Source organism: Magnolia sinica, chromosome 9 (assembly GCF_029962835.1).
Source record: "Magnolia sinica isolate HGM2019 chromosome 9, MsV1, whole genome shotgun sequence".
In the NCBI taxonomy this organism is placed as follows: Eukaryota; Viridiplantae; Streptophyta; class Magnoliopsida; order Magnoliales; family Magnoliaceae; genus Magnolia; species Magnolia sinica.
The window spans coordinates 87,514,454-87,525,112 of record NC_080581.1 but is presented as its reverse complement, the minus strand read 5'-3'; positions in this window follow the sequence as shown (position 1 = coordinate 87,525,112).

The window sequence follows — 10,659 nt, the reverse complement described above, 5'->3', positions numbered from 1 at the left end:
GTGAGACTGCACGGCATTCCAATTTCGATCGTTTCAGACCGAGACTATAGATTTATGTCTCAGTTTTGGAGGAGTATTCAGCAGGTGCTGGGGGTCATTTTGCATCTTAGTACCGCTTATCATCCGCAGACAGATGGGCAAACCAAAAGAGTCAACCAGATCCTTGAGGATATGCTCAGGGCTTGTGTGATCGACTTTGCGGGTAGTTGTGATGAGCATATGCACCTCGCTGAGTTCGCGTACAACAATAGCTATCAGGCGACTATCGGCATGGCTCCTTTTGAGGCACTTTATGGTAGATCGTGCAGATCTCCTAGTTATTGGGTCGAGGTAGGTGAGCGTCATCTCTTAGGTCCCGAGCTTGTGTAGAAGACGTCAGAGGCTATTAATGTTATCAGGCAGAGGATGCGCACGGCTCAGAGTCGGCAGAAGAGTTTTGCTGATCGTCGGCGTCGACCCCTCGAGTTCACAGTTGGGGACATGGTGTATCTCAAGGTCTTGCCTATGAAGGGCGTGGTTCGTTTTGGTGTGAATGGCAAGCTCACCCCAAGATTATTGGACCTTTTGAGATTACCGAGGGTGTAAGCGCCGTGGCCTATAAGCTTGCCTTACATCCCGAGTTGTCTGCGATCCACGATGTATTTCATGTTTCTATGTTGCGAAAATGTGGGTCGGACACTATCCCTGTGATTGATTGGTAGCCACTTCAGGTCCGTGAGGATGCTTCTTACATTGAGCAGCCGATTCGTATTCTTGATCGGAAGGAGCAGGCCCTTAGGACCAAAGTCATTCCCTTGGTGAAAGTGCAATGGGGTTATCATTCAGAGGCCGAGGCGTTATAGGAACCCGAGGCCGAGATTAGAGAGCATTATCCCCATTTGTTTGTTGATTGATATATGGGGATTGTATTACCTTCTCTTTTGATGATTGTTATATGATGATGGTGTTTGCTTTTCATTTTGTCCTACATTGGTCAATTTTAGGGACGAAATTTCTTTGTTGGTGGGGAGGATTGTGAGACCCGACCCAAGTTCGCATGTGTGCATGTATGTATGTGAGTATGCATCTTGTTCATCATGGTCTCGAGGTCCTACCAGTTGAATCTCGGCGACCATCAACCCTCGGATAGTGTATGCAGTCATCCTTAAGTCCGGTCACGTTGATTCGACTCGAATTAGCTCGAGACCTATGTCATCTCGTTCGTATCGTCGTTGCGGTTCCAACGACGCATCTTGTGCATTCATCCGACTTATAAATCAAAAGTTGTGAGCATTTCATCATGTGGCCCACTTTTTATATAAAAGCATATGGACTACTCTCATGGCACAAATTCTCATGCACACCACCCACACACACTACAATTTTTATGGAATAAATACTACTCATCCTAAACACTACTCACACCTAACCTACCCGAGCAAGCATTGTTTGTATCACCATAGGTCATGATTTCTTTCTCTAACCAAGGAGGGAGAGCAATGATGACTCTCTAACAACCCTCCCTCTTTCTCCTCCTTCATTCTCTCATTTTCCTCTTCCATGGTGGAATGTCCAGCCCTCCGTCTCCCAATTTTCAGCAACTTCTCCTTCCTTTCTTCCTCCATCTAGCCACCACAAACTCATCTTCAACCTTGAACCTTAAGGCTTGGAGCTTGGAGTACTTAGTATTGGTGGTAGCTTGAAGATTCAAGGTGGGTTTTTTCCACAAATGCTAATCTCCCTTTCTTCTCTTATTTCTTTTGTTTCTTCATGTAGGGAACAAGTGGGACCCACCAATCCATGGTGGGGATCCCATCTAACACTTTGGTTGTGCCTATTAGTCATCCATCATGCATGTGTTAATCCATGATGGGGCCATTCTCCATGGACCCTATTATGATGTGTTTCATGATCTCAGCCCTCCTAAGGTCATCTAGACCTTTGTTTTATGGTGGGGATGGCATCCCCACCTTAGATTTTTACTATGGAGGTCCATGCATGCATAGATCCATAAATGAGCAATTGCATGGTTGAATCTTCTTTGTACATAAGGGGTTTTTAGTGGTGAAACACCTCTTGAATGGCCGATCTCCTCCTCTTATATTCTCTATCTCTTTTATTCCTTCTTCCTAAATAATTGTTGGTCATGGTGGCCCACCTGATGTGCAAGGCACATCCAACCGTCCATCCTTGTTGGGATGTCCATACGTCTCATTTTCTGAACACATGGAGATCCACCTTGCTGTCCATTCACACATGTAAGGTTTGGATCATTCGGGAGTATGTCCCAGATGTGTGTGGCCCATCTAGGTGGCCACACCTTGATGTGCATGAAGATTATTTTGCTTTAATTGTGGACTGTACTAGGCAGTTATATACCTCGCTGTCTAGATTTTTTTTTGGGCCATGTTGCTAATTGTTTGGGCGCATGTGTTGCTTTGTTTTGAAGAAGATAAGGGTGAGTTATTGGTATGTGGACCCCACCTTGATACATATTGAAAACCTATCTCATTCAGCCCTTTTTGAGACGTCCAGGGGCTGGGCTTAAGGGCCTGGACGGTCCAACATATGGGACCGTCCAGCCATGTTGGTGGAAGAGGGAAAGACCCTAGTGTGATCTGATTTTGGAAAGGTGGCCAACTGATGTGGACTCTAACTTGTTATACAGTAATGGAGGCACCCTTCTCTCCCTTTTTCCCTTGATTTGATGAGCATAGGCCCACTCCTTGGGTGATCCAAAAGGGGACAGCAATCTGTAATTGTTCTGCAACATTGCTGTCCATAAATTGTATGAATTATTAAAAACACTTCTACTACTCCAAAAAGTTTAAAATTTTACAGAGAGGTGGCCCACCTATGATAAGACCCACCTACAAAATATTGGGGCCAATGGACACCTGTACTCACCATGGTGGTGGTTGGACCGGCCCACTATAATATGGTGTCCAGATCAGTCCGATTTTCAGGACAAATTGATGTATTTAAATGAATTAAAATATTTTTAGATGTCTAAAAATTCTAAAATTTTATATAAGTATGGTCAACTCATTTTAGGTCCCACCTACCGAATTCCATGTCTAATGGACCACTGTGTACACCGTGGCGAGGGCCAGACTGGCCCACCACGTTGGGATGTCGAGGTCTGTCTGATTTTCTGGATAGACTGTTTTATTTAAATTAATTAAAATACTTGGGAATATCCAAAAATTCTAAAATTTTGTGAAGGTGTGGCTCACATATTGAAGTATTATCCTACAAAATTTTAGATCCAACAAATATTTGAGCTGGCCGTGGTGCGGCCGGGAGTGGCCGCTAGGCATGGACACCCTGGCTGGGGTGTCCAGCCTGTTTCGTGGGCCCACCTTGATGTGTTGTATATCCCACCACCCATCCACATGGGGTACTTGGGGGATTGACCATCCTCCATTTTTTTGGTATTCAATCAGAGCCCATTAGGTGGATTTTTGGGACAGATACCCCAGGCCCATAGGGCTGCCTACACATGGGACATCCCTGCCTTAGGCTACTGCTGGGCCTACATTCCAATGGCCTGGCCCATTTGATATATGTGTTGCATATCTTCTCTCATCTGGTGGGGCCTATAGTGATGTGTGTGGGCCATCAGGAATTAATTATACTAAGAAATACTTCTATTGTTGAACTCCAAGTAACCCAGAAATTTAGGTGGGCTGGAATTTGGCATTGAGCTCAATAATTATTGCTTATAGATGTTTTTTTGGGGCAATATGGCCCACTAGATTTGAATATGATTTAAGTCAATATCTTACCATCTTAATTTTATATTTTTTTGGGCTTAATTAGTGTATGATTAAAGGCCCATCCCAAATGGGATTCTTCTTGGGCAAGTCTCTTAGTTAAGTATGGGCCTTATAGCCTTGGTTGGGTTGGAACTTTTGATAGGTCCATTGAACCCTTGGGTCCTATATTTACCATGTCATTGTGAAGGGTCTTATGGCCTAAATACTCAAGTAGTTGGGCCCTTGTTTGCCCACAATAATAAATCCATACTTAGGCCGAGATGTGAGGCCCAACTTACTTGTGTTAAAAATATAAGGATTTTCCATATGTTGGGATAATGGGCTGCCCATTAGGCCCACCACAATGAGTGAACCCATGACCCTTATGGTTGGGCCCTAACCTTGCTTAAGGGCCCACCGGGTTGCCTTTGTTTTGGGCTTAGTGTATGGCCTACTAGGCCATGGATTGATTGCGACTTGGACTTTTTTTTGTATACGTAGCAGGCTACCTTTTTGGACCCAGTTGAGGTTGGATGTCCTCCTTGTTGGCCCTAAGGTAGGCCCATAGAGGTCCTTATAGGTTGTTGACGGCCCACCTTGGGCCTGGATAGGACCGTTCCTCCTTAGGATTTTGACTCTCTTAGTTTGTGGGCATCCCAAAGTACTGGGCTCCCACTAGAGAATTTTTCTTCTCCTTAGAACACCTGTCTATGTTCCTAAACCTTAACCTTTCTTAGGACAGAGGAATACATTCTACAGGTAGCACACTTACATCGTTATGACCCATATGCATCATCTGTATGAATTGATTGCATTGTATGGTGGTCATTGAGGGATGGAGTTTCTCCCCGTGTGCACATTGAGTACCTGAAACTTGTGCATGATCTGTGTGTGCGACTCATGCATTGACATCGCATTTCATGATGATACCGACCCTACTTCATCAGGGCCTTGCCTCCACAGGGACAATTATAGATGGCCGCATATATGAACATCGGAAATATTACTTGAGCATACCGGGTGCATAAGATGCCCATGGGTGAAATTCCTAACTTCCATGGTACCAAGGATCTGCTCTAATGTCATGACCGGGTGAAGTATATGAGCGCACGAGGGCCTTATATCGTTAGGCCGCGACTCCCACTGTCGTGTAATCGGTTAGGTAGGGGTGTGGCCTTACCTGCCTGGTCTGAGGAGGCATTGATAGGCTGAGTCTGACCAGCTCGTAAATCGTTCCGCTACCGTCAAGTCTTGCTGGTGATTGGCTGTTCACAGGCGGGTAGTGAGGTCCCTTACGCTCGTTTGACTGTACGGGGTCTGTAGAGCAGCAGTCATTCAATAGTGTAATGGACCCCGGTGATTTTCTTACGATTAGAAATGTACTTGACATATGGTTTGGATATGAGCACTGACATTACTTGTATCACATTAGCATTGGCTGTGTAAGCCCCTTCATGCATTGCCTTGGTATGGCGTCCAGTACTCATTGCATCATATTCATGATAAGCCTTGGTAAGGCTGGTGATATTCTCATTAAGCATATTTTTTTCCTTGTACCTCCTACTATTCTTCTGTGCACCATTGACACACACTTTCACCACCCTCTAAGCTTCTATAAGCTTATGCACGATTAATGCGTGCAGGAGACTCTAGGCAGGCGTCTTAGCAGCAGAGCGTGGAGTAGAGTTGAGCAGTGAGGACTCCAGTGTTGCTGATTTCTCTCTCTTTCCTTATTACCTTATGTATGTTCTTTTGAACCTGATGTAAACTTGTAAAAGTTCAAATTCTTAGTGGATTTTGTGATGTGTGCCCTTTGTTATTCTCAGACGTACTTGCTGTGATCTTGGGAATGCTCATATTAGAAAATGATTATACTATTATGGAAATCCTCCTTGTAGGATCCCAGGATCGGAACCTGCCTTAGGAGCCGAGAATAGGGTACTACGGAGGCTGTTGCGACCAGAACCAGTCATCGGGTTCCTTGTGAGTCCGGTTACCGAGTCTGGGGTGTGACATTATCCTAGATCCAAATCCGTGTGATTTCTCAGAGAAAATCCCAACAAGTAGTATTAGAGCAATCATTAGCGTATAGATCTGAACCTGAAGGATTAGCAATAATAGGAAGTACTAGGTATGATATTGAGAAGTACTCAGGGAAAACTAACTTTGAGTTATGGAAGATTAAGATGATCAGTTCCTTAACTAACCAAGGCAAGGATGGTGCTCTTGAGATGAGCAAGTCTAGTATGAATGATGATGAACAAAATACCCTTAATAAGAAGGCCTTATCCTCAATCCATTTATGTCTTATGGATGAGGTTTTCTATAATGTTTTAAGTAAGAAAACTGCAGCTAGTTTATGGGCGAAGTTAGAGGATATTTAGGTGAAAAAATCCTCTAAAAATAGCCTACACTTTAAGCAGCAGTGGTATAACTTCAAGATGACAAATGGTGGAGATCTGGAAGCTCACATCAGCAACTTTAATAAATTAGTTTGTAAATTGCTGGATATGGAGGAAGTGATCAAAGATGAGGAACAAGCATGTATGTTGTTGAATTCTCTTCCTACATCGTATAAGTCATTCAGAGACACAATGTGCACCATAAATAAAATCCTGAGTGTCAACGCCGTTATCTCAGCCCTTCAAGTGAAGGCCATGAGAAAGCTAAACGGCGACATAGGGACATCTTCCGATGCACTAATTACGAGAGGCAGGAATTCTGAGCGAGATACAGGATCTTTAAGACCGAGATACATATATTCTATGGGATGTCTGGAGACATGAAGAAGGATTGTACTAATCCTAAAGCGAAGAAAGAAAATTCAACGGCTTCTTCCAAGGAGGCCAATGTTGTCACATCTAATGAAGAGACAAGTGGTGATTTATTGTCTGTGTCCATGATCGGACACTTGCACGACAATCATGGAGATGAGTAGATCCTTGACACAAGAGCATCATATCACATGACTCCTTATCGGAGTTGGTTTGCTAGTTACAGATAATGCAATGGTGGACAGGTTTTTATGGGCAATGATACTGCCTGTAATGTTGTGGCTATTGGTAAGGTGAGCATCAATATGTTTGATGGGATGAAGCGCACTTTAACTGATGTCAGGCATGTTCCTGATATGAAGAAAAGTCTAATTTCTCTCGGTGCACTTGATGTTATAGGGTGCAAGTTCATTGGTATTGATGGTGTCCTTAAAGTTTCAAAAGGGGCACTCGTGGTTATTAGAGCGTAAAGACACGGTAACCTTTACAGGTTGATTGGGAGCACTTTAGTAGGTGGAGCGACAACAACTATTTCAGATTCCACGTCTCTACGTATATGGCATGCTCACCTGGGCCACATGAGCGAGCGGGGCATGAAGGTACTATTTGATTATTGTTTGATTCCATCTTTTAAAAATTCTGATTTAGATATATACAATCATTGTATATATGGTAAACGACCTAAATTATCTTTTAAATCTGAAAAACATGTATGTAAGGGAGTGCTTGATTATGTGCACTTTAAAGTATGGGGGTCATCGCTAGAAATTTTCATTGGAGGGTTGTCATGGTTTGTTTCATTCATTAACGACTAGTCCAAGAAAGTTTGTGTTTACTTATGAAACGTAAATCTGAAGTTTTTACCATATTCAAACAATGGAAGGCAATGATGGAAAACAGTCAGGGCGAAAAATAAAGGTTTTAAGGACTGACAATGATAGAGAATTCGCTTCCACTGATTTTAATGAATATTACAAGGATGAAGGGATCATTAGGCATAACACGATGCGCCACATGCCCGAACTAAATGGTGTGGTTGAGCGAATGAATCAGACTCTTTTAAAAATGGCCCGATACATGTTAAATAATGTTGCGTTAGGCAAGGACTTATGGACTGAGGCCATTAACACGTCTTTCTATTTAGTGAACCGGTCTTCTTCTACAACAATTGAATGTAAAATTCCAAAGGAAGTATAGAGTGGTCATAAGATCGACTACTTAGATTTGCGCATATTTGGGTATGAAGCTTACTCTCACATACCGTCAGCTGAGAGAGATAAAGTAGACTATAGATCCAAAAAGTATATTTTTGTTGGCTATGGTATTGGTATGAAAGGTTACAGGTTATTCGACAAGATCAAATGCAAGGTCATCACTATCCGTGACATCAGATTCAATGAAAGTTCTTTATTCCGCAAGAATGATTAAGAGGAACCAGAGTTGATCGTAAATGTCCAGATTGACATAGATGATACTCAGGCAGAGACAGATGCGTAAACAGAGGTACAAGATTAGGTGGAACAACCACCTGTGAGAAGAAACCCACCACGAGATCGCAGGTTACCGACAAGATATAAGGACAACTCTAATATTGCATATGCCCTCATTACAGATGAATGGAACTCATCTACTATTCAGGAGGCTCTCAGTGAGCTTGATGTGGAAAAGTGAAAAGTGACTATGGACGATGAGATGGACTCGTTGCACAAAAATCACACATGGGAGCTAATGGAGCTTCAAGTGGGTCGAAAAGCGATCGGATGCAAATGATTATTCAAAAGAAAATATGATAGATACAAAGCTAGATTGGTAGTGAAGGATTATGCTCAGAGAGAATGAATCGACTTCACATAGTTCACGCCGGTGGTTAAGTATGTGTCTATCAGATTTGTGTTGGCGCTAGTTGCCCAATACAATCTTGAGCTGAAACAAATGGATGTTAAGACTATATTTCTACACGGGGAGTTAGAAGAATAGATATACATTAAGCAACTAGAGGGCTACGAAATTAAAGAGGAGAAAAAAGTTTGCAGGTTAATGAGGTCGTTGTACAGCCTGAAATAGTCGCCTAGGCAGTGGTATAAAAAATTTAATTCTTTCATGTTGAGTTGGGAATTTACTCGGAGTGAATACGATCACTGTGTCTATTACAAGACACTGAGTGATGACAAATTCATCATCCTAGTATTATATGTTGATGATATGTTGATCGCTAACCATGATATGTCTGAAATCAATGTATTGAAGACTCAGTTATTAGGAACATTCGAGATAAAAGATCTGGGAGTTGCAAAGAGGGTTCTCGGCATAGATATTTATAGAGATGGAAGATGAGTAAGCTTTAATTATTACAGACAGAATACCTTGAAAATGTATTGATCAAGTATGGGATGGACCAGGCAAAGCCAGTAAGTATTCCCCGCGTGGATCACTTCAAGTTTTCCTCAGAATAATGTCCTAAATCAAATAAGGAAAAGCAGGTTATGTCTCATGTGCTTTATTCGAATGCGATTGCCAGTTTAATGTATGTTATAGTTTCTACAAGACCAGATATTTCATAGGCAGTCGGTGTTGTGAGCAGATACATGTCAAATCCCAGCAAGCAACATTGGGAAATGGTGAAATGGCTACTTCGATAAATTCAAGGTATAAAAGACTACGTCTTAACTTTTGATAAGACAGGAACAAAATTGGTAGAGTATGTAGATTCCGACTTCGTAGGCAGTGTGGATTCTAGAAAGTTAACTTCATATTACTCGTTTGTACTAGCGGATGGAGCAATCAGTTGGATGTCAAAGCTTCAGTCCATGGTGGCTCTTTCCACGACTGAAGTAAAATATATGACAATGACGGAAGCGTTTAAGGAAGGTGTTTGGTTAAGAGGTGTGATAAATCAGTTGGAACTTCAGCAGGAGTCCTTGCTAGTTAATTGTGATAGCGAGAGCACTATCAATTTGGCTAAAAATTTTATTTATCACTCACATACTAAACACATTGATGTTCGTCACCACTTTATCTGACGTGTACTTGAGGAAGGAGGCGTAACACTGGAAAAAATTCACACCAGCGTGAATCCAACAGACATGCTCACTAAGATCATTTCTATAGAAAAGTTCAAGTTCTGTGCAACTTCTTTGAACTTGACAATGGCGTAAGAGAAAGACGAAGTGTGCACGAGAAGCATTGATTGAAGTTATGATGCGATGCAAAGATAAAAGAAAAGGTAAAAAAGCTACTCATTTAAAGATTAAAAACATGGTAGAGATTGTTGTTAAAACAAATGTCTTCAATCTATCCGTGATGTTCGACCAATCGAGGGACTGGCTCGACTAGTCGAAGGTCTCTTCGACTGGTCGAAGACAGTTCGACTCGAAGTCCAGTAACAATGTATTTGGGATTTTTGGGATGCTCGACCAATCGAGGGGCAGGCTCAACCAGTCGAAGGGGTCGTTCGACTAGTCAAAGCCCTAGCTCTACTAGTCGAAGGTTACGCAGATGGTGTACGGATTCCGCGCGAACTGTGTAAATTTGAGGCGATTTCTAGGGAGGTGCATAAATGGAGTTTCCCCATTTATAAACAGGAGTCCCTAGGGCCATTCTCAGGTATTCTAAGGCTTCCTAAAGGCCTTTAGCCTCAATTCAAAATCATGGGTAAAAAGGTTAAAAACTGAGGCTAAAGCCGCTAGCTTTAGTTTTACCTTAATTATCTAAACTGAGGCAAGAACCCCGTGGCTAAAGGCTTTAGCCTCGATTTTAGCAAACGTGGTTAAAACGGCTTTTGTAGCCTCGGTTCTTCAAGTGAAGCTAAAAGAACCTTTTTAGCTTCACTTTCCTCGAAATGAGGGTAAATCAAAATTTTAGCCTTCATTGTTTCCAACCGAAACTAAATCTAAATTTTAGTCTCAATTGCCTCCAATCGAAGCTAAATATATTTTAAACATCGGTTCTCAACAACCGAAGCTAAGCTTTTAACCACAAGAGTTGTAGTCTCAGTTTAGGTAACTGAGGCCAAACTGAGACTACAGATGGATTTATCCCACTTAGTTCGTCCATTTTCTAGCTAGGCACAAGATGAAAAATACAACCTATCCAAATTCCAGGTGGACCAAGCTACATGAAATAATGGTGATTGAACGCCCACTATTAAA